Below are 24,775 nucleotides of genomic sequence, written 5' to 3' on the forward strand. Positions count from 1 at the left end.
CATATAAAGTGGCAGAAGACCGAGCCCAAATGCTGATTAAGGAAATAAAAGGTGACGACGGACAATTACATCAAGATTCTAAATCAATTTTACTTCAGTTTGCCACATACTACCAAAAGTTATATACGCCTGAAACAATCCCAACAGGAGATAATATAAAAGTCTATTTGACAGAAAATGTCGTACAGAATATAGAGGATGAGCAAGCTGATCACTTAGAAGCAGATATAACAGTAGGAGAAATACAGGCAGCTATTAACTCCCTAGCACTGGGAAAAGCTGCAGGCGAAGATTCAATCCCCCTAGAACTTTATAAAAAATGCATGGAAGAATTAATTCCTCTCCTGATTATGGTTATCAAAGCTATTGGTAAAGGAGAACAAGCTCCAAAATCCTGGAATCGCACTCAAATTATATTTTTTCTTAAGAAGGGGAAACCCCCACAAGAGAGAGGGTCTTATAGACCTATATCATTAATTAATGCTGACGCAAAGATATTTGCAAAAACACTAGCAACAAGGCTTGCGTTACTAATGCCACAGATGGTTTCACCATTTCAACACGGGTTTATCCCCAAACGGGATACTACCGCTCACATTAATACTGCTATAGCGGCATTTGATGTTGCTAGGACGTGTCCCACCCCACTCGGTATGATCCTTTTAGATGCGGAAAAGGCATTCGATCGCGTGGGGTGGGACTTCCTCTGGGCAGCTTTGGTTGCATTCGGCATAAAAGGTCAGTACTTGAAATGGGTTAAATCCCTGTATGATCAACCAAGGGGTAAAGTATGCTACTCAGGACAATGCTCACCTATCTTTCCAATTGAACGTGGCACACGACAAGGGTGTCCTCTGTCTCCTCTGTTATTTGCTTTAGCAATAGAACCCTTCTTGATTGCATTGCACAAGCAAGAGATGATTGTACCGTTTAAAAATGGCCTTAAAGCACTAAAAATAACTGCTTATGCAGATGATGTAGCGTTTTTTTCTACAAATGTCCCTGAAGCGATATCAGGTATAGGTATCGAAGCAGATAAATATGGTATGGCATCAGGGTATAGGTTAAATATCAGCAAAACGCAAATAATTACAAATTTTACTTTACTAACACCAATGGATGGAGTATGTAATGTGGCAACATACCTCGGGGTAAAAATCTCTTCTAATCCTGATTCAATAATTGCACTTAACTATGAACCTTTATTAAAAGAAACTTCTCTTCTTCTTAAGAAATGGCACAAACTTCCAATGGGGATCTTGGGGCGAATTAACTTAATCAAAATGAAGATCTTACCTAGATTTCTATATCTTTTCCGGTCTATACCCTTAAGAGTATGTAATACTTATTTTAGCAGACTGGAGGGTATCATTAGCAGCTTCATATGGGGGTATAAGAAAGCACGACGGGCGATATCTCTGCTTAAACTCCCCTATGACCAAGGTGGACTTGGGTTACCAGACTTTAAATTATATTATTGGGCTGCTTTTTTAACTCGTTTTCGCAGCCTACTTATTTCCGACAAATGTCTTTATTTTCATAAATTCATATTAGGGGAGGAGGCTATTATGTTTTTGTACAGACTCAATGACCCCAACTACTTTAAACGAGTACGGTTCAAGACGATTCGAGACACAGTAGATATCTGGCGATCTATCCTTGATAGGAATAATATCTCCCTATTTCATGCCAAAACACCACTCTGGTATAATCCAGGGTTACCAGGTGTTTTTCATGATCCAGCTAGTTTTATGTTCTCGGATAATGGCATAAATAATCTGGGAGATCTGTATGACCATACTGGATTCTCTACTTTTGAAAAGCTAAAGATGATGTATAAATTACCAGAAAGGGCTTGGTTTAAATACAATCAGATCAAGGATTATATTATCCGTAGAACAGGCCTTGATAGTATATCTGAATCCGAAATCTGGAGCTGTATGTATAGGGATTCTGACAAGGCACTGATCAGCTGTGGTTATAAGACTTTCTCTATCTTACACAAGGATGATATTAGTAAGGTGGCAGAAAAGTGGAGTACAAAGCTGGATGTGAATGTAACACCAGATATGATAACCTCCTCACTAAATAGCCTAAATAATGCAGTTCAATCGTCTAGTCTGAAACTACAGCTGTTTAGAACTTTGTTTCAACTGTATTATTCACCAGACAGGATTCTAAAATGGGCTTGTAATAATGAATTGAACGAATCGAATGATCGCACAAAATGTCCTAAATGTGCACTCAAGGGGGCAAACATTGTTCATATGTTTTTTTCATGCCCTGAGCTATCCATTTTCTGGAAGGATGTAGCTGGTGTTATCTCGACCAAAATGGCTAGGCCAATTATACTCACGCAACTGGATATTTTGATTGGAGTTGTTGGGGTAAATAATAGATCCCGTGACTTGATGAATATACTTTTTACATGTGCCAGATTAACTATTGCCAGGGCTTGGATACAAAGTCATCCCCCCACGGTCATGGAATGGTGGCTTTTGGTTAAAGACATTTATAATATGGAAAACTCTTTAGCGATGAATAAGGGACCGAGGCAAAAACGGAAGATACAAGAAATTTGGGGAGGAATTATGTCTTAATGATCAAACAGAAATATAGATTTTTAGTATTGTTTTTGATTGATGCCTTATCTTATATGACTTGTCTGATATTGTATATATATGTATTTGAGGTTACTCATGATGCTAATAAAAAACACTTTAAAAAAAAAAAATACAAAAGTACCGCAGCGGATGACACACACGACCCAGAAAAAGAAAGCGACAAATTTACTACCTGAAATAAAGAAAGGTTTGCTTGTTGAACTTCAAGAAAGACAAAAACGTGGACTTCGAAACGAGGCTGCACATGCCTAGAGAGTACAACGGCTACACAAAAAAGGAACATTTTACATACTATAATAGAAATGAAGGGGCATATTATTAACAAAAGGCGATACATTATAGCCGCTTTTATTGGCAGGAAACTGCTGATAAAGCGGCGGTAATGGGCTTGATAATAGGCCCTTGTAAATTCCGATAGCAGCCCAGGTTCTGATGTTAACCTGGGCTGCTATGGTTATTCACAAGGGATTATTATGAAGCCCATTATCTTCGCTTTATCGGCTGTTTCCTGCAGATAAAAGCGGCGATAATGTATCGCCTTTTGTTGATAATAAGGCCCATTGCTCTTTTTTTGACCAGTAAACTTAGGTGCATATTATCAAGGACCAGTGTTAAAATTATCGCCGTTTTATTGGCAGGAAACTGCCAATAAAACGGCGATAATGAGCTTGATAATACCACCTTGTTATTTCTCATAGAAGCCCATGTTAACACCAGAACATGCGCTTCTATGGGAATTAACAAGGACATATTATCAAGCCTACCCTCCCAACATTAATAAAAAACTCCAGACAATGCAAGTACCCGGAGCTGGAAGGTTATTTTACATATTACTGCCCTAGAAAGGTGGCGTTCCCTGCGACGTGTACGGGGAGAGAGAGAGAGAACTACTGAGTTCAAAGTAACAGATATAATTTTAAAAAAGGGAAAACATGACGGCTGCAGGCTAACGCGGTACGCACGTCTCTCCCGGAGCTCCTGCCCTACTGCTACTACGGATGTGGTGAGCCAGTGTCTACCAACTAATCTCGGATACACATGGTAGCGTGTCTCCAACCTCGACTCCGGGGCCCCCGGACTCTCGGACTGCAGTCCTCTGGACCCCCGGAGCCCTGGAGAAAAAGAAACCCAGCATGCTGCCAGCCTTCTCAGCGGCCCGGTTTGTAACACATGTTGTCGGTGTGCAGGGCGCCTTACTCAGCGTTTTGTTTATAAAAGTACCCTGTTTGGATAAGCACTGACGGACACGGAGAAAGAATCTCAGCGCAGTCTTTGCTTTTTCAGTACTTTTAGGGGTAGCCTGTTTTTGCTTTTTGCGTGTGCCATCCAATTTCGGCCCCTGGGCCCCTGGGCCCCCGGACTCCCGGAGTACGGACCTCCGGTTTTTTGGACCCCCCCGGAGTTTGGTGGTTCTTGGAGAAAAAAAAAAGGTCGTTGGCAGCATATTTAGAAACCGGGGTTATAACACATGTTTATGGCTTTCTCTGGCACCCTGGAAATTACACGTGTTTTTTTTTTGTTTTTTTTGGGCATTTTGAGAAAGCAGTAGAGAAATTCATCAATAAGCAAGGAGGATTCAACGACTGGTTTTGAGCACCAGGGGCCGGACTTTTGCGGATTGTGGGTCGTCTGCCCGAGGTTTGAGGCAGTTTCTACCTCAGCGGATTGCTTGGATCCTGCTGTGAGACTTTACCCCCCGCCTACCTCCCGAAGTGGAAACAAGCAGCCGTGGAGCTGAGGAGAGGTCGGAAGGCGGCGGCTCGCGGGCTCCTGCAGAGAGGTTTGGTGCGGGGTGGGGGCAGGGGGGGCACCGGCCATCGTGGATGTCAAAGGTGATGTAGGTGGTCTCACAGCTTCTGTTCAAGGGTCGGGTGATTCAGGAGAGGAGAGTACGGGTGGGGGAAAGTCGGAGGAGGCAGGGGTAAGTACTAAGCAGAACAAGCAACAGAAGGTACTCGGGGAGACCCCGGTAAAAAGTAAGGGAAAAAGACTGGGAAAGGGGAAAAGTGTACGTGGCTCAAAGACTGCTGCAAAAACTAGCCTGAGGAATTCAGAGGCGGAGAATCTTTTCAAGATACCTAGCTCTGTGAAGGATAAAGTTGAAGGGGGCTGGGGTTCAGATAATTCTAGTGAGCAGGATAAGGAGGAACGTGTGAGTAAAGAGTCTGGAAAGAGAAGAAAGGGCAAGGCTAAGAGTCTATTGAATAGCGTGGTGCGGATGACCCTTTCCCTTCACTCTTTCTTCAAAGTGCTTCCTCAGGTCCTGGCTATTAACCCTGAAAGACCTGGTATGCCAACAAAAGGGGCTACTATGGCTCAAACTGATTTGTCTGAAGTAAGCATCGGTCTTAATAAGGGTGGAATCATAAGTAAGCCGCTTTCCCCAGTAACGCCTTCGCCTCTACAGGCCCTTTCTCTTGGGAGTTCGGCACCCCCTGTATCTCCTCCCTCCCTCTCTGCCCCTCTCACCTCCATCCCCACCCCTGTTTTTTCCTCTATTTCAGCCTCTATCTCCACTGTTGCCCTTATCTGTGGTATTGATGCATACGAAGCTTGCGAGCTAAATAACCCCATTGAAACTATTTTGAACACCATGTCAGCTATGAGGGATGAAATTAGGAGCGACTTCGCAATATCTAAGGCAAATCAAACCGAAATAAGTGCGGTCTGTGAAATATTGGAAAAGAAGGTGGACGGGTTGTACGAGAGAACAGAGTGTCTGGAAGGTGAGGTTGGGACCATCAAGGCAAATTTGGAGGCAGCAGAATCCAAGATTCAGACACTACGGAGGGAAGGGGAAGCCATGAAGGAGAGGGTTCAGTCACTCGATAATTTATCGCGGAGGAAAATCTGCGTATTTTGAAAGTCCCCGAATATAGGGAGGGGGGGACCTAAAAGCGTTTGTGGTTTCGCTTTTGAGAAATTCTCTAAACTTGGATGAAACAGCCGAGGCATTGGACAAAGACATTCCGCTGATTCATCGCGACCCCTTCCGCCTGAACCCTGGAAGAGTTAAACCACGTAAGATTCTGGTGAATTTTCAAACATATACTTTGAAAGAAAAAATTTTGAACCTTGCTTAGAAAGCAAAAACACTCAAGGGCCCGACTTTCTGTGTGAAATTAGGTCAGACCTTTCAAAAGTAACATTAGATCGACAATGGGAATTGGGGCTGAGGATGGAAAAGCTCAGGGCAGTAGGGGCCGCGGTCCAGATGCGATTCCCCGCTTTCCTGCGTGTAATGTACACAATAAGATGTACAACTTTCGATCCCCATTTGAAGTGGATGAATTTTTAGGGAAGATGGGGGAGAGCCCAGGGGGGAGGTAATGGATCAGGCCAGGGGGATCTCTCTCTCTTTCTGTTTGTAAAGATATAGGGTAAAGGGTTGGGTTAGGGGGGTAGGAGTAATAAGCATCACTAAAGGAAAAATAAAATAAAAAAATATATATATATATAAACAAATAAAAAAAAATTTTTAAAGAAATTATCACTCAACATATATAATATTTTGCTTCCTGAAATTCAGGTCTGCTAGATGATTAAGGGATGGCTAGTGGAAGCAACGCTTCAGCCTTAAATAGAGGTTATAACTCGTAGAATAAATTTAAGACTCCATAGTTCATAGTATATCAGCTGTCGGCTATGAGTTGAATGTTTATGAGGTGTATGAGTTTTGCTAAATTAATCTTTTTGTTTTCTCCAGTAGTTTTCTTTTTTCCTTTTGCCTTTTGCAGGAGGGGGGTCCATAGAGAGTTGAGATTGGACTGGCAGTTTTTATTTTCATTAAAGCTACTAGTAGTTAATAGTTATAACTACAAAGAAAATCAGGGTGCAGTAGGGTAGAAGGGAGCAGGACGGAGGGGACTTAAACCTTGCCAAATATTCCGCAAGAGTTAGGAAGGAGGGGTTTTCAAGGGGAGGGTGGGGCACAGGGTATAGGGGGAAAAGCAAAAAAAAGTCCTCAGGAGTTAGATCTTTTCAGGGGTAGAAATTCAGTTAGTCTTAGAACTGTTCTAGCATTAGAGAACAGGTCTATCCTTGTTGGTAAAACCATTTGCATGGTAGTGCATAATAGGCAAGGGAGGAGGCAAAAAAAAGGGGTTTAAATAGAAGACATCCATTAAATTTCTATCCAGGAATGTCAATGGCATGCGTGTAAAAATCCGCAGATATAAAATTCTACAATATTTGAGAGATTCTCCTGCGCATGCCATCATCATCCAGGAGACACATTTACTTAAAGCAGAGGTTTGTGAGATTTTGAAGAGGCAGAGCTAGATAGCCACATTTCTTTGCACGGACCAAACCGCCAAATAAGAGGGATATTAATAATTTTTAAAAAAACAGTAAAAGTCCAAATGTTGGAATGTAAGGAAGATCAAAATGGGAGATGGCTAATTGCGAGAACTGTACTGGAGGGTATACCTTTAATGTTGGTGGGGTACTATGGGCCGAACCAAGACGATTCCTCCTACATGAAACTAATTCAGAACCATCTCATACTCTCTAAAGACTCAGTTATCTGGGTCGGCGATTTTAATATTGTCCTTAACCCTTTCTTAGATAAGTCATCTAAGTCTAGAGCACTCATCCCATCTAAATCCAGGTCAACTTTGCTGGATATCATGGAAAATCATGGCCTGGCGGATGTATGGAGGGAAAGGTCAGGTAATAAGTTGGGGGTTTCCTTTCAAAATTTTAAGTACAAACATAAATCAAGAATTGATTATGCCCTCTTCAGCTACACCCTAAAAAATGCCATAAAAGAGGTGGCGTACCTTCCCTCGCACATGTCAGATCATATGGCCATTGTATTCGATCTCCAAGGGGTCACCCATAAGAAAGAATCCTCCTGGTCTTTTGACCGTACGATCTTACTAGAAGAGGAGGAGATCAATTATTTACTATTAGAGGTAAAGATTTTCCTAGAATTAAACTTGGATACTGCAGATATTAGTATAGTATGGGATGCTTTGAAGGCGTTTCTCAGGGGCTGCATAACCAATAGAGCCACCCATAGAAGGAAAGTTTACAGACAGAAAATCCAAACCATTGAGCAGGGGTTGGCTAAAATAGATCAGCAGTTGGGTCCTAATATGGCGCCCCGGAGTTGGTAGAAAAACATGTCAATTTAAGAGGCCAGCTTGAAAATTTATTACAAGAAAGGTTAACCAAAATATGGGAGGCGAGCAAAATTTACCACTTCGAGTTTGGGGAAGCGGTGGGAAAAGTTTTTGCTTGGAAAGTCAAAGCAGAACAGGCGAGAAAGTACATTAAAGAGATTAAAAGAGAAGGAGAGTCCATCATTAGGACCTCGGATCGGGAAATAGGGACTGCGTTTCAAGAGTTTTTTCAAGAAATATATAAGGAAGAGGTTAGGGACGACCCAGAGGCCAGGGATAGGTGGCTGGACGATATTGCATTACCATCTTTGCAAATATCAGATAGGGTCCATTTAGAGAGGGAGATTTCAGAGGAGGAGGTGAGGAAAGCAATGGGTCATTTGAAGAATGGAAAGGCGGCGGGCCCGGACGGGCTACCCGGAGAAGTATATCGAGGGATATGCCCTGTTATTACATCAGCACTGATGACCCTCCTTAATGGTATTTTATTGAGGGGGAGAACCTTTTTGATTCTTGGAACGATGCCACGATTGTTCTCATTTTAAAGCCAGGTAAAAATCCTTCGGAGTGTTGATCCTATAGGCCGATTTCCCTTCTAAACAATGAGTACAACATTTTTACATCAATTTTGGCATCGAGATTGGAGGAGGTAATTGGCTCTATAATCCACCCAGACCAAAGGGGTTTTATAAGGGGATGCCAGCTGGCGGACCACACTCGAGACTTGGTAGGGGCGATGGACATCGCATCCACATTATCCCTTCCATTGGCTACTTTGACCTTAGACGCCACCAAGGCCTTTGATAAGGTCAACTTGCCCTAAATGGTGGAGGTGATGAGAAGGTTTGGGCTGGGGGAGATTTTCTGTCGGGTCATCGAGAAAATATTCAGGGCCCCTACGGCCAGATTGTTAGTCAATGGTACTTTAACGGATCCGATAAAAATCACCAGAGGCACCAGACAGGACTGTCTGCTCTCTCCGCTTTTATTTAATCTTTACATAGAGCCGTTTGCTCAAGTTTTCAGAGAGGAAGATGACATCCCCCCCTTTGTATTCAATGAGTGGGAGAAGCGGATAGCGTTTTATGCCGACAATATTCTGGTTTATACATCGGATCTGCAGAGAGCTTTCCCAAAGGTAATCAAAAAGGCAGAAGAATTTGGGCAAATCTCTGGCTATGATATTAATACTAGTAAAACAGAGATCATGTGTTGGAACGTCCCTAATGTACAGTTAACACTCACAACATCTATGAGATACCTGGGTATACGTATTACTCAAGAAATAGGAAATTTGGCACAAACCAACTTAGATCGTGTTGCCAAGGAATGTAGGAAACTCCTGAAATCTTGGGCATTTTTGCCACTTTCTATTTTTGGGAGAACAAACTTAATCAAAATGACCATTCTTCCAAAGTTCACTTTTATTTTTAATTCTATCCCCTTGACTTTTGAACGGAAAAAATTGGAAAAAAGTCAGCGAGAAATAAATTTGTTTATTTGGAACGGAAAAACAGCTAGACTGACTTGGAAGAAGTTGAGAAGGAGGAGGGAAAAGGGAGGGCTGGCACTTCCAGATCTGTTACATTATGCATGGGCATTTCAGCTGACTTACTCTAGGATGCTTCTTAAATCCCCCGCAACATCACCTAGGGGGCAATGTTTAGGGCTATGTTAGGGGGAGTGGATATCTCATCCGATGGATTTCTATTTAAGTTTGGAGACATGAAATACTACAAAAAGGTCGGATTAAAGACCTTGCAGTCCTTTATATCAAATTGGGTCCAGATCAAAAAGAAAGTTGGGTTACATTATTATTCTAATTTTGCCCCGGTGTGGGATTCTCCTGGGCTGCCAACTTGTATGCAGGATAGTTTAGCAATCCCGTTAAAGGAGGCTGGGATACTCAGATGGGGAGAATTGCTGGTAGACGGGAGGGTACTAGACTGGGAGGTGCTGAGGGATAAGGTGGGTATGGCCTTGTCTAGGTTCAAATATATACAGTTGGCTAGTTGGGCTCGAGCGGTAAACAATAAGGGTCTTCAACCGGGGAAATATTGCCAGTTCGAACAGCAGTTGGTTGAAAAACGAGTAGGGGGCAAAGAGGTGGCATTATGGTACTGGTGCATAGTGAAGGAGGCGGACGGGGAATTCGTCTTGCCAGAAAAGTTATGGGGGAATGAGCCAGCTGGCCTCCCAGTGTGAGGACCTAAGGATGAGATCTTTTTCTTTCCTCTATAAAATAGTAAAGCTAGCCTGGTTAAGATGTAACCATTTGTTCACCTTGCATCGGGCCTACTTTTCTCCTCTGAGGCTCTCTAAATTTCTTTCAGTGAAGAAATGTAACAAGTGTGATCTGGTGGCAGCTTCAGACATACACATGTTTATGGATTGCCCTGCCATCATGTTGTTTTGGGAAGAAGTAAAGGTTACCTTGGATTCAATTCTAAGTACTTCACTTAACATTACTCTCCCATTAATAATTTTTGGAATTGAGGAAATTCTAAGTGGGCAGGCAAAGTCATTTCTTTTCTATTCCATCATTCTTGCAAGGTGACAAATATTCAAATGTTGGGTGGAAGCTAAAGCTCCATCACACGCAGCCTGGCTAACGTCATTGTACGAAACATCAAAACCTGACTTGGCTAGATCATGCAGCAAAAGAAATCTGTCCTTTTGGGATTTGTTAATTAATTGGAGATAAGAAGACCGGGTTTTTTTTTGTTTTTTTTTCTTTCCCCCAGTCCGATGATTATGTCTAGTAGTCTCCAGAAGACTTTGGGAAGTGGCCTTTTTCGTAAGTAATCCCGGGTCTATCAGGTTGCACACCGCTGGCTGGAGCCTCTCTTTTTCTCACTCAGGAGGCCGGTCTCCCGCCTACCGTAAAAATCATGTCTGGAAGAGGTTATGAAGGAGGATAGATCGAGATTGTACCTTAAGACAGACACACGTGGCGGTTGGCGTTTCTTGTGTGGATGGAGGTCATGACAAATGAGGACACAAAAAAACTGAAGAAAAAAAAACAGATATAATAAAAATAACAGTGAAGAATTACTAAAGTAGCGGTGGACGGAGTACGTAATCAACGTTTTGCGCCTCAACACTACCTTTCAAATAAATATAGAAAAAATGTGGTTATTAATATATTACAAAAGCACAGCAGCAGATGACACACACTACCCGGAAAAAGAAAGCAACACATTTTCTACCTGAAATAAAGAAAGGTTTGCTTGTTGAACTTCAAGAAAAAGAAAAAAACGTGGACTTCGAAACGAGGCTGCACATGCGTAGAGAGTACAACTGCTACACAAAAAAAAGGAAAGTTTTACATACTATATTAGAAATGAAGGGGCATATTATCAACAAAAGGCGATACATTATAGCCGCTTTTATCGGCAGGAACCTGCAGATAAAGCTGCGGTAATGGGCTTGATAATAGGCCCTTGTAAATTCCCATAGCAGCCCAGGTTCTGATGTTAACCTGAGTTGCTATGGTTATTCACAAGGGCATATTATCAAGACCATTATCGCCGCTTTATAGGCAGATTCCTGCCGATAAAAGCGGCGATAATGTATCGCCTTTTGTTGATAATATGGCCCATTGCTCTTTTTTTTTACCAGTAAACTATCAAGAACCAGTGTTAAAATTATCGCCGTTTTATTGGCAGAAAACCGCTGATAAAACGGCGATAATGAGCTTGATAATACGGCCTTGTTATTTCCCATAGAAGCCCATGTTAACACCAGAACATGCGCTTCTATGGGAATTAACAAGGACATATTATAAAGCCCACCCTCCCAACATTAATAAAAACCTCCAGACAAAGCAGGTACCCGGAGCTGGAAGGTCATTTTACATCTTACTGCCCTAGAAATGTGGTGTTCCCCGCGACATGTACAGGGAGAGAGAGTGCTCAAAACATTTTTTCTTTTAAAAAGACTGAGGGGTGCCACACCTGAGACTGCGAGGAGTAAGACCGTAACCTCCCCGCATACTTAAAAATAAAACCAGAGGAGTACCGTTCCCCAGTGGTAGGGGCACCTTACAAACCCCCATTTTGCAAAACAAATTAACCCCCTAATTTGCCCCACAGGACCTAATGAATAAAACTGACTTCCAGGTTTTTTTTCACCTTTTCCACCGCGTACAAGTACTGCACGAGTACTCCACTATTTTTTATTTAAAAAAAAATAAAAATTGAGCCTCAACATCCATGTACGACCCCATGAGCAAGCCTAGAGGTTCAGAATGTTTCTAGCCTGCCCCTTCCCTTATTTCTCAACTTTGTTTTACTGTTTTGTTGTGACTCTGTTCTACCGACGCACAAGATAGCCGCCATGGTTTTGAGTGTTGACAGACAGTTCACAGCCAATCAGCATGCTGCTCGCGCTCGTAATTGAATGGATTTCCGTACGCGTGCTGCACTCCGTCTCTAGATATTGCTATGATTTTACTTGTACTTTTCTCAGAAACTACTGAACGGATTTACACCATTTAACAAAAAGCGCAATCTGGTAACCAATGTCTGCCTCGCTGCCAAATTTCGTGTAATTCCGTTCAGCCGTTCGGGCTGTAGCCCTGGCTAAAGGTCCCTATGAAAAATTGCATGGGGAAAACACGTTTAGGGACCCCCCTTTTTTCTCGGCCCCCGCTTGATGAATCACCCTCAAACTTTCAGGGAAGGAGGGGAACAAAGCAGGCCATTTTCTTGAAGAAATTCCCGAAGATCCGTCCACTGGCGCCAAAGTTATTCCAAATAGAATGTTGTGGATTTCCTATGAAAACTAGGTCCTAACTATAACTACCTACTGGCGACCGCCAGTAGGTAATACATTTAAAAATTATCATTTACAAACGCTCTGAAATTCCCTAAAAATCCATAGGTTTCAGTCATGTTACAGTTAGGAATTAGCATTTGAAAAACCTTGCAAATTCACTGAAAAAACCATAGGTGTCAGCCACGTTATAGTTAGGAATTAGCATTAAAAAAAAACTTTGAAATTCACTGAAAAAAACATAGGTTTCACACATGTTATAGTTAGCTGGGCATTTCACTCATACAAAACCATTGAAATTACCTCGTTATAGTAAGCTCAGCTAACTATAACTCATGCGCCCGCAATCCACTGCTGATGACGTCACATATTACATCACTCATGACATGGTCAGTGACATCACTCATGACATCACTGATGACATCTCAAAGGACATCACTGATTACATCATTTTTGTGAAAGAGTGGCAGACCTCGTCTCAGCGTAATATACCCTTTGATACACACCTTCAAAAATAGAAACTAAAATTTTCAAAAAAATGGAGATACCAATACCAGTTAGAAGAACCTATTCGGTAATTCCAACATCTACATACACATCCACTCATTCACCAACAGTTCTATATAGTCACTCATATGTACTCATACACCTATACATCCTGTTACACACCGATACTCATCCATAGAGTTACTCACACACATGCAAATAAACTATAAAAACATCCATTTACTTGCATATACACCTATACACACACCACTACACTTACTTCTATAGAAACGTACACATACTTACTTTCTTAAACAATCACTTACAGAAACACATACTTATTTATACAGGAACTCTTCCAATCTGTCACTCTCACATATACTCACTTATATATATATTCACTGAAAAAACCATAGGTTATAGACCATATATAGTTAGGAATTCGCATTTACAAAACGTTATTTTACTCACACAAAACCATTGAAATTTGCATATATAGTTAGTTGCACTAACTATATATCGCGCACCCGCAATCCACTGCTGATCATGTCACATATTACATCATTCATGACATGGTCAGTGACATCACTGATGACATCACTGATGACATCTCAAATGACATCACTGATGACATCACTGATGACATCAATGATGACATCTCAAATGACATCACTGATGGCATCTCAAATGACATCACTGATGGCATCACTGATGACATCTCATTTGACATTACTGATCACATCACTGATGACATCATTCATGTGATAATACGATGAACCTCTTCAGACTCTAATATAACCTTAGATACACTCAGTGTAAACAGACACTCACAGACTGTCACTCATCCATGGAGTTACTCACACACCTAGTCAGTCATGCAAAGAATAAATCACACCTCCATTTCCTCAACTACACAGTTATACACACCTTACTTATTCAAACATATACTAACACATATTTACTCTCTTATACAATCCCTGATACAAGTTCACAATGATCCATACAGCCACTCACACATTAACTGGCTCTTATGCACAGTTATTTATATATGTCAACTCTCACATGTACTGTGTTTTACATATGTACTTACTTTGACATTAGCACTGAGATATCCATTCACTCACCAATACACTCATGCACACAGTCAACCGCCCATACAGCTGTTTCCACATGCACTTTTGAACCCATACATCTAGTGAATCAACTGCTCACACATCTATGCACAGAGTCATACACCTCCCAGCCACCCACACACACACTCAGTCTCCCATACAAATACTTGGGCAACCAATCAATAACCCATATAGTTACTCATATAGCTACTGATCAACACATGCAGCAGTCTACAGAACAACAGACATAATGATGCACAAATTAAGACAGTTTAGTCACTAACCCATGCACTCAGTGAGACACATTTAATCACTCACTCATACAGTCAGTCATGCACCTACTAAATCCTTCATCCAGACACTTATACATCCACTCATTCTTCAACATGTAAGACATATTTTAACTTTACAGAAACATACAGTCACTGGATGTTGTCATCAGTGATGTCATCAGTGATTTCATTTGAGATGTCATCAGTGATGTCATCAGTGATGTCACTGACCATGTCATGAATGATGTAATATGTGACATGATCAGCAGTGGATTGCGGGTGCGCGATATATAGTTAGTGCAACTAACTATATATGCGAATTTCAATGGTTTTGTGTGAGTAAAATAAGGTTTTGTAAATGCTAATTCCTAACTATATATGGTCTATAACCTATGGTTTTTTCAGTGAATTTTCAAGGTTTTGTAAATGCTAATTCCTAACTATATATGGTCTATAACCTATGGTTTTTTCAGTGAATTTCAATGTTTTTTTAATAGCAAATATCAAAAGCTGTAAAATGTATTATTCTTTTAAAGGAAAAATATATTTTATATAATAATAATAATAATAATCTTTATTCGGTTTTTACAGTTTGAAAAAGCCATAAAAGATAACATAGTTATAAAAACATTCAGTTAATTTAAAAAGGGATTACAATTAAATTTTAAACTCAAAAAAGTTATTTTTACCAATTTGTTACGAAAAGCGAAAAATAGTAAATTACAGTTACAGGTTATTTCTGTGTCTCATGATACATTTTAAAAAGTTTAGTACATGATATACCGTGCATTCTGAGTCCAGAAATTGGAGTGATAACATCACTGGGCGGCATTGTCTATGATCCCATTTTTTTAATAAGGGAATAAGCCATGTCTTTCGTTGTGGATGATAGAACTTACAGAAAAGTACTGTATGGATGGTGGACTGTTGGGAATGATCGTCACAGGGGCACAGGACCATTTGGGTACTCCAATTGTTCTTTTCGGGAAAGGTCACCAGTCTGAGAAATAGGTTCAATCTGAACCTTGTTAGGAGCATCTTTTCGTAGGTGGAAATCTCCAGTGTAAGATATGGCTGAATTTTCAGAGTCTGCTGAATAATGATTGCATGCGTAACGGATTTTTTTGTGGCCAAAGTTGATAGTCTCAAGGAGTCCAAGTGGCTCAGTGCTATTTGTTTTAGTTCTTTTTTAGAGATTTCCTTCATTAGTTCTGGGTTGTAATAATATTTCTCGATCCCTAGATCATAGAGGAAATTTCTAATGTAGGAGAGCCAAGGTATTTTTTTTGCGTGGTCCAACTCCATGATATCTCGTAGAATGTTTTTAGTCAGATTGTTTTCTTCGGATAACCAGACTCTTCTCCAAAGCATTAGAGGTTGGATTTTGATCAAATCTTCAATAAATGGGATTCCCAATTCTATATGCGAGGCATAGATGGAGGTGCCTCGTGGTATTGATAGAAGGAATCTCGTGAAGATGTTTTCCTCTTTTTGAATGGGGCCGGTGTTTATATGCCCCCAGATCCCAGCACCGTATAATGCTGTGGATTGGCACTTCGCAGCATATATTTGTAGCAGTTCCACTGGAGGTTTTTTCCCTAGTCTATTTGAAAATTTCATTAGTGCCATAATCGCTCTTTTAAAAAGATGTCTCCTAGCCTCTACCGCCGCTTTCCAATTTAGGGCATCATCTATCATGATACCCAAGTAGGGGTATTGCGAGGTTCTTTCAATTTTTTGTTCTTTCAGAAAGATGGTCTTTACAGGTTTTTTTGTGCCACCGACCACCATAACAAAGGTTTTTTTAACATTTATATGCAGGTCCAAGGCAGCCATAAAATCTGCATATTTGGTTAGTGATTTCTGTAGTTCATTTGGAGTTCGGGCTAAAATGACAGCGTCATCCGCGTAGAGCAGGGCGGGGATCAGGCGGTCTTTTACTTTTGGGAGGTCTCTTCCCCCCTTCAGCATACACTCTTTGAGGCCATTGGTGTATAGTGAAAAGAGAAAGGGGGCGAGGACACAGCCTTGCCTCACTCCCCGCTCTACCCCAAATGGTGCCGTCAGTTCTCCTCTTGTCCCGAACCTCACTCTCGCTGTGGCCCCGCTGTAGAGTTCCCTTAGAAAATCCAAGAGAGGAGGGTCTACCCCATCTTGCTCAGCAACGACCAGAGCTTGGTATGTGAGACGCAGTCGAATGCGGAGGACAAATCCACATATGTCATGAAAATAGTACCTGTTTTTGCAAGGGTATACTTGGATGTAAGCAAGGAAAGATTTAATGCTTGCTCAATAGTTCCAAAGCCCTCCTTGAAGCCGAACTGTAGGTCAGAGAGGATGTTTTCGTCAGCTACCCACTGTTGCAACTTGCCAAGGAGGACTCTGCCAACCACTTTACCCAGAGAATCAAGAAGGGAGATTGGACGGTAGCACTTGACATCTTGCCTGTCCCCCTTCTTAAAAATGGGGACCATTATTGATGATGACCATGAGTCTAGCAATCCGAGTTCCATAGTTGCAATACAAACTCTCGTGATTATTGGGGTCCAAAGGTCGGGAAGAAATTTAAATAAATCGACAGGGACCCCGTCAGGACCGGGGGCTTTTCCGGGCCTAATTAAGGATAACGCTTTTTCAAAATCTTGTAGGTCAACTTCCAGGGGGATAGGGAAGGTGACTGGGTTGTATGTAGACTGGTACGGATCGCTATTAGGTGTGGATTGAAAAATTTTCGAGAAATGACTCATCCATGTGGCCTCGTCTATGGCCACATCTATTTTTGGTCCACTGGAATCAGTTAAAGAGGGGGATTTGACTATTTTCCAGAAAGCCTGGGAGTCCTTCGAGAGTGCGCTCTCGTGCAAGGCCTTCCACAGGGATGTTTTTAGTTCTTTTTTTCTCGTCTTTCTGGCAATAGTATATTCTCTTCTGAGGCCTTGGATCTTTATTACATCTCTGTTAGATTCTCCAAGAGCTTTCCTCAAGTTAGTCTGTGCTTTCGTACAATCTCGATTAAACCAACCTGTGGTCTTTTTCTTATTTTGGTTGGAAGTTCTGGTCAACAGGTTTTTGACATGTTCTATGATGGTATTGAAGTTTTCCAGAATTTGATTCGCCTCCGCTTGGGGATCAAGACAAATCGAAATATTTTTATAGGCAAGAGTAACTAGTCTCTTCGTAAGGATGTTTGGGTCCACTTTTTCCCATTTGATTGTGAAGCCATTGGTCTTATTCAGCTCGAGCCTATTCTGTGATAAAGTGTTGGCTATAGTTACCATCAAAGAATTCGAGTGATGTAATTGGAGACTTAGACTTAGAGCGGAGTGGTCACTGAGACAGTTTTCCAAGATTTTAAAGGTTTCGATTTGCGGTATTAGGGCTTCTGTAACTAATATATAATCCACGGTGGTCTCGTGGCCCCTTCCTCTATATGTGGGCTCTAGTTTATTGGTTGTTTGTTGTGTTGGATTCAAAATTTGCAGGTCCAAGTCTGAGAGTATTTTGTTCATAGCAGACCCCACTCCTGAGTGGGCGAAGTGAATTAAAGGAATGTCAGACTCGTCTACTATTCCACAGGTATCAATATTGGGGCAAGGATGCAGATTAAAGTCGCCACCCCAAATTACGTGAGCAATGTCCACTTTCTGTTTGAAGTGAGTGTGTTCGGTTATTTTGTCTTGAATTTGGTCAAGAACGCTCACAAAATTATCAGAATCCAAGTTGTTATATGTGTTTACTATTGAGATACGAGTTTTTTTCCCTACAGAGAAAGTGAGGATCTGAAAGTTCGGAAGGAGGTCTGTCTTGATGATCTTTATGTCTACAATTGTATTAGCCATGTAGATTACCAGACCCCACTTAGGTCTACCTGAGGTGCTGGGAAGGGCGGGAGAGGTAAATGTTCTGTATCCCACTAGATGGAGGGCAGCCATTGCCCAGGTTTCTTGAATAGAAATGATTTGATAGTCCTTCAAGAAAACCGCTGCCGAGCCATCCTCAATCTTGTTTCGGAGGCCGGCCACGTTCCAGAAGACCATGGAAAGCTGGGTGGGTTCGTGTTCTTGTGCAACGTTGTACTTGTGTGATATAGATAGGGTAGGCGCTGGAATTGGGTGTGAAAATGCTACTGTAGTTAATGAGGGCTCTGGTGATTTAGTTGTTTGTCAATCGACCATTTCCAGGCCACTGAACCTGTTCGTGGTCGGGAAGCCTAGCCAGTGTTGCCCATTACTGGTGTCTTCATAGTTAGAGCCAAAAGGTTGGTGAGGTGGTCTCTCCCATTGCTCCCAGTTTCCAAATCTGTTTTGAGGGCACACGATCTGCCATGGGACTTCTCTCTGCTGATAGCTCAGATTAGATGGATACCGAGAGTTAATAGGTTCAGTAAGTCGCATTACAGGATTGGTGGCGGCAGTTTCTAGCTCCCATGGTTGCGGAATTGACTTCCTCCATATGTTGTCAAAGTTACGTTGGTAATTGTTATTATTGAACCTTTTCGGGTAAAAGTAAGACAAGGGTCTTGTTACAATCCCCCCAGAGGAGTTGTTACGTTCCCAGGAGCATATATAATCAGCTATGCTGGGATCCTCAAACGTAATGACTATGCAGTCTCCTCAAATTGTTTTTTTCCTGTAACCTACCCACGAGGTCCGGGATACTGAAGCTATTTTACTTTTCCAAGGTGGCGGGACGGGACGATTTGTATTCAACCAATACTGGACCTTGTTCTTTAATGACCAGTTGGGTTCAGTCCCCTCACCTGTAAGTTCGGGGACCCCCGTCATAACTACCACGTATGGGGTGGCCTCAGGTGGTAAATTTAGGGTGGGTACTTGTTCGGTTGTCCCTCTCGGGACATTTTTTGTTTGCGGTGGTTTAGTGTTTGTTGTTACGGGTGTTTTGGGAGCGGGTGTTTTAGGAGCGGGAGTTTTTGTGGAAGTAGAGTTTGCAGTTGGTATTGATTGGGAACTAGCTTGTGGGGGGATAACCAGGGGCGTGGGAGTTGACTTTTGTGGAATGGTGGTGTTTGTTGGGAGGATTAATGTGGTTTGCTTTTTGGACTGTGGGGGAGGTACAGTTGCAGTTTTCTTAGAAACAAGGTGTATGGGTTCTGGATTTGAAGGGAGCTTGGTATGAGGTTGTGGGGATATGGATTTTAGAGAGCCAATAATTTTTGTTAGCTGCCTCTCTATATTACTAAGTCTTGTTTCTAGTGGGCGTATATGGGAATTTAAAAGGAAAGCTATCTCTGTGATTAGTCTTGTTGATTCTCTTTGTCTTCCTGCGTTTTGTGAGGTTAGCGAATCTGGCATTAAGGCATCACAGAGATCACGCGGTACATGGTGAATTGTTACCACGTTATTATTTGGGGGGGCGGGGTGGTTGGAAATCACTGAAACGTTTGTATCAGTGACCGATATTGGATGTTTGGATGTTATGGAGTTTGTAGTATGATCTAATTTACTCTTTGCGTTCCGTTTTTTTACGGCCCCCTCCCGCTTGCCTCTCATTTGTCTGGTTTCTTCAGGTGTGGGGTCGGGAAAGATATCAGGGGTATTCTCAAGATCGGTTTCTGAGAGGGTTACAGATAATTGGGATGCTGACAAATCGACATTATTGGGTAGGCTAAGTCTGTTTGTGGTCACTACCATTTGCGTTGAGGCTGGCTGTATTTCTGGAGTTTTTGCTGTTGCAAGTAATCCCATTGCAATTGCCAGTTCAGTGGAAACTCTACCCTCGATTAAGCTTATACTCTGGTCGATGAAAGTATTTGCTTTGGCCAGAAAGTCGTCCATTGGACCTAGTAGTTGGTCACCTATACCATTCTTTTTTGATTTTTTCTGCCTGGTGGATCTCGTGTTCATTTTGCAATGAGTATTCACCTGGGAAGGGTACTAGATTGACCAATTGAAGAGGAAGTCAAGATGTTTAGAAATGCCTGTATTGGGGAGGCCGGGGTATGGTTGTTAGAGGGGTGGGCCGGACCGGACTCTCCCGTACTCGAACGGCCTCAAACGGCCCTGTCTTTGCCCAGTCTTAGCCCGGGCTACGTCCCGCGCTGCGGGAGTGCGTTGGTGTTTTGTAGGTGGCGGTTTGGGTGAGGGGCAGGCCAGCAGGGAGAGCGGACCGGAAGCTCTTCCTTGGTCTCGCAGGGACTTCTGGGAAATGAAGTCCCTGCACGCTCGCAGCCCCGCTGGTGCCTCGCGCCCCTTACCGCCTTTCCGCCGAGGACCTCTCGTGTACACCCACAAAGTCGCCGGGACAGAGGCTCACCAGCGAAGCGGCACCCGCGGAGCGGGTGCGGCGAGTCGTCAGCTGGGAGCCTCGTATGCCGATGCCAAAGTGCGCTGTGCAGTTGAAAGCCTCTCTCACGGATCCTTGGACCTTTTTCCACAAGTAAGTGTCCCACAAGACAAGGGTTGCCGGTGCACTTTTGAAGTCTTTAGATGGGCGGGGGCGGGCCAGCAGGGAGAGCGGACCGGAAGCTCTTCCTTGGTCTCGCAGGGACTTCTGGGAAATGAAGTCCCTGCACGCTCGCAGCCCCGCTGGTGCCTCGCGCCCCTTACCGCCTTTCCGCCGAGGACCTCTCGTGTACACCCACAAAGTTGCCGGGACAGGGGCTCACCAGCGAAGCGGCACCCGCGGAGCGGGTGTGGCGAGTCGTCAGCTGGGAGCCTCGTATGCCGATGCCAAAGTGCGCTGTGCAGTTGAAAGCCTCTCTCACGGATCCTTGGACCTTTTTCCACAAGTAAATGTCCCACAAGACAAGGGTTGCCGGTGCACTTTTGAAGTCTTTAGATGGGCGGGCCAGCAGGGAGAGCGGACAGGAAGCTCTTCCTTGGTCTCGCAGGGACTTCTGGGAAATGAAGTCCCTGCATGCTCGCAGCCCCGCTGGTGCCTCGCGCCCCTTACCGCCTTTCCGCCGAGGACCTCTCGTGTACACCCACAAAGTCGCCGGGACAGGGGCTCACCAGCGAAGCGGCACCCGCGGAGCGGGTGCGGCGAGTCGTCAGCTGGGAGCCTCGTATGCCGATGCCAAAGTGCGCTGTGCAGTTGAAAGCTTCTCTCACGGATCCTTGGACCTTTTTCCACAAGTAAAGTATATTTTATATGTATTTAATATAATTTTTTTATGTATATACATTTTTTGAGGGAACAAATTTATCAACTATCATGCTGAAGAAGAGTGTGGGGAAAGAAAAACAAAGAGGAGGACTAAGAGGAAAGAACAATCAGTTCAAAAATACAATTGCTTTAAAGCATGAAGTGCTTTTCCACACATTTACATTTAAATAACTCATATTAGAACATACAAAATATCTACAGAGGAGACGGTGTACATTGAATTTTAGACTCTTCATTGGTACCTACATGTTGGTACTTACATCACCCACACAACACAACAGCTCTTTTCAGAGCTACCCTACCTCAAAGCATTCTAAAATATTATTTTACTATTTCCCTTGGTTTTCCCCTTGTTACGCTTTCTGGAACGCTACCCAGTGCGCGGACCGGGCGCTAACCGTGCGAAAATTTGAAAAAAAGGTTTGTTTTTTTACATATATGGGCCTCCTCAGCCACCCTCAGAAAACCTAGGGGGTCAGGATATGTCTCCCGTGCCCCCCTTATACCCATTCCCAACATTGTTTATCCTCCATCTTGTGACTAAATTCGTCCGAAACACAAGATGGTGGACTCCCGTTACGCTACCGGTGACCTACCCGGTTCGCGTACCGGGTAGCACTTACACCGCGAAAAATCGAAAAAAAATGTATTTTATTTTTTTGCCCCGCGGGGCCCTTTAATAGCCCCCACATCAATCCTAGGGGGTCAGGAGGGGTCTACCTTGCCCCTTTCATTCATTTCCCCCTTCGTTTATTTCCACCTCTTGTCTCTCGATCCTACTGAGAGACAAGATGGCGGCCGCTCCGGACTGTTTAGAATCTTGAGAGTCACCGGAGAGCCAATCCGCTTCTCCTCGCGAAGTTCCGTTACGCGTCTGGTACGCGAACCGGGGCGCTAACAGGGACGCTGTCACAGATATATATATTTTTTTGAAAGTTAGTTTCTCAAAATCCACTGGAGCACATATCTTGAGACCTAGCAAAGGCACATCGGGCAAACAGTCTCTACAATTTTGCCAGGTTTCATAGAAATCCATTCAGCCGTTCGAGCTAAAAGTGAGTCTAACCGCCCTATGGAAAACTCAATGTTAAAAACACGTTTTGGAACCCCCCTTTTTTCTCATCCCCCGCTTGACGAAACCCCCCCAAACTTTCAGGGGACGCTCAGAAACAAAATGTGCCATTTTCCTGTAAATTTCAGCCAATTCCGTCCATCAACGCCAAAGTTATTCAACATAGAATTTTCAGAAATCCCTATTCAAAAAATTCCTAACTATATATACGTACTGGCGACCGCCAGTAGGTAATATGTATATATATATATATATATATATATATATATATATATATATATATATATATATATATATATATATATATATATATAACATTTGTATGGCAAAATGAAACCCCTCATTTTGTTCCTTTGCAAATTAAATGTTTGAAGTGTTAACACTTTATTCCAATCAAGATGACTTCAGGTGTGCCATACTTTTGTCATAAGTAAGACTGTTAGCGCTCTAGTTGTTTTTAGAACACTCTGGGACATTCTGTCACTGGGCTATAGTTGGGCTACATCTGGCTGATATTTGGGCTACATTTGTTTATTTTGTCTATGGTGGCCATCTTTGGCCTACATTGGGCTACATTGGGCTGCATTTGGGCTCTAACATATATATAGCCCAATGTAGCCCAATATATATTTTTCAAAGTTAATTTTCGTAAAAACCACTGGAGCATATATCTTGAGACATAGCAAAGGCACATCGGGCTACCAGTCCCTACAATTTTGCCAAGTTTTGTGGAAATCCATTCAGCCGTTCGAGCTAAAAGTGAGTCCAACCGCCCTATGGAAAACTCAATGTTAAAAACACGTTTTGGGACCCCCCTTTTTTCTCTGCCCCTGCTTGACGAAACCCCCCCAAACTTTCAGGGGACGCTCAGAAACAAAATGTGCCATTTTCCTGAAAATGTCAGCCAATTCCGTCCATCAATGCCAAAGTTATTCAACATAGAATTTTCAGAAATCCCTATTCAAAAAAATCCTAACTATATATACCTACTGGCGACCGCCAGTAGGTAATATCAATACTGACATATACTAGTTTAAAATATATGTAGTTACTCATAAAGATACTATTGTGACAGTCATTCACTCACTAACACAGCCATACACACACGCATCCACCCATACAGTCCTGCACACATGCTGTCTTCAAAAAACATGCAGTGAGTCACTCATTCATGCATCTATGCGCTAAGTAATACCCCCATCACACCATACAGACACTCATACTGATACTAAAAAAAACAACTAATTACCCATATACACACTCATGTAGCTACTCACCAACCCATGCAGCCACCTATACACAAAGTGAGACACTGATACAGATATTTAAATATTTACACATTACTCGCTAATACGTGTATTCACTAAGATACACTTAATAAGCAGCCACGGCCCATGGAGGAAGTTACAGTGGGGCAGGAAGGCGGAGGGAGGGGCAGGGTGGGGGTGCTAAAAACCGGAACATGGATAATTGCAGGTAAGTTAACAATTTAATTCATAAAACGAATTTCGTAGCGCGCACTGCATCACATTTTGCGATGCAGGGCATGCTACGAAATTCATTTTATCTATTAAATTGTTTACTTACCTCCAAATATCCATATTCCGGTTTTTAGCACCCCTCCACCCTGCCCCTCCTCCGCCCCGCCTTCCTGCTCCATCGTAGCTCCTTCCATGGGCTGCGGCTGTTAATAAGTCAGTTATACAATACATTTTACAAAAAAAACATCCATTTGGACACTTATTTGCCCATTTATTCTTCCATCGACCTTTAGATATACATATATAAAAAATATTTATTTTTCAGAAAGGCACACATTCACTGGATGATGTCATCAGTGATGTCATTTGAGATGTCATCAGTGATGTCATCAGTGATGTCACTGACCATGTCATGAGTGATATAATATGTGACGTCATCAGCAGCGGATTGCAGGCGCTCGAGTGAGCTGTTATAGTTAGCTGAACTAACTATAACGGGGGAATTTCAATCGTTTTGTATGAGTGAAATGTCCAGCTAACTGTAATAGGTGTCAAACCTATGTTTTTTCTGTGAATATATATATATATATATATATATATATATATTACCTACTGGCGGTCGCCAGTAGGTATATATAGTTAGGACCTAGTTCCCATAGGAAATCCGCAACATTCTATTGGGAATAACTTTGGCGCCAGTT

Source organism: Lissotriton vulgaris, unplaced genomic scaffold (genome assembly GCF_964263255.1).
Source record: "Lissotriton vulgaris unplaced genomic scaffold, aLisVul1.2 SCAFFOLD_1015, whole genome shotgun sequence".
NCBI classification, from domain to species: Eukaryota; Metazoa; Chordata; class Amphibia; order Caudata; family Salamandridae; genus Lissotriton; species Lissotriton vulgaris.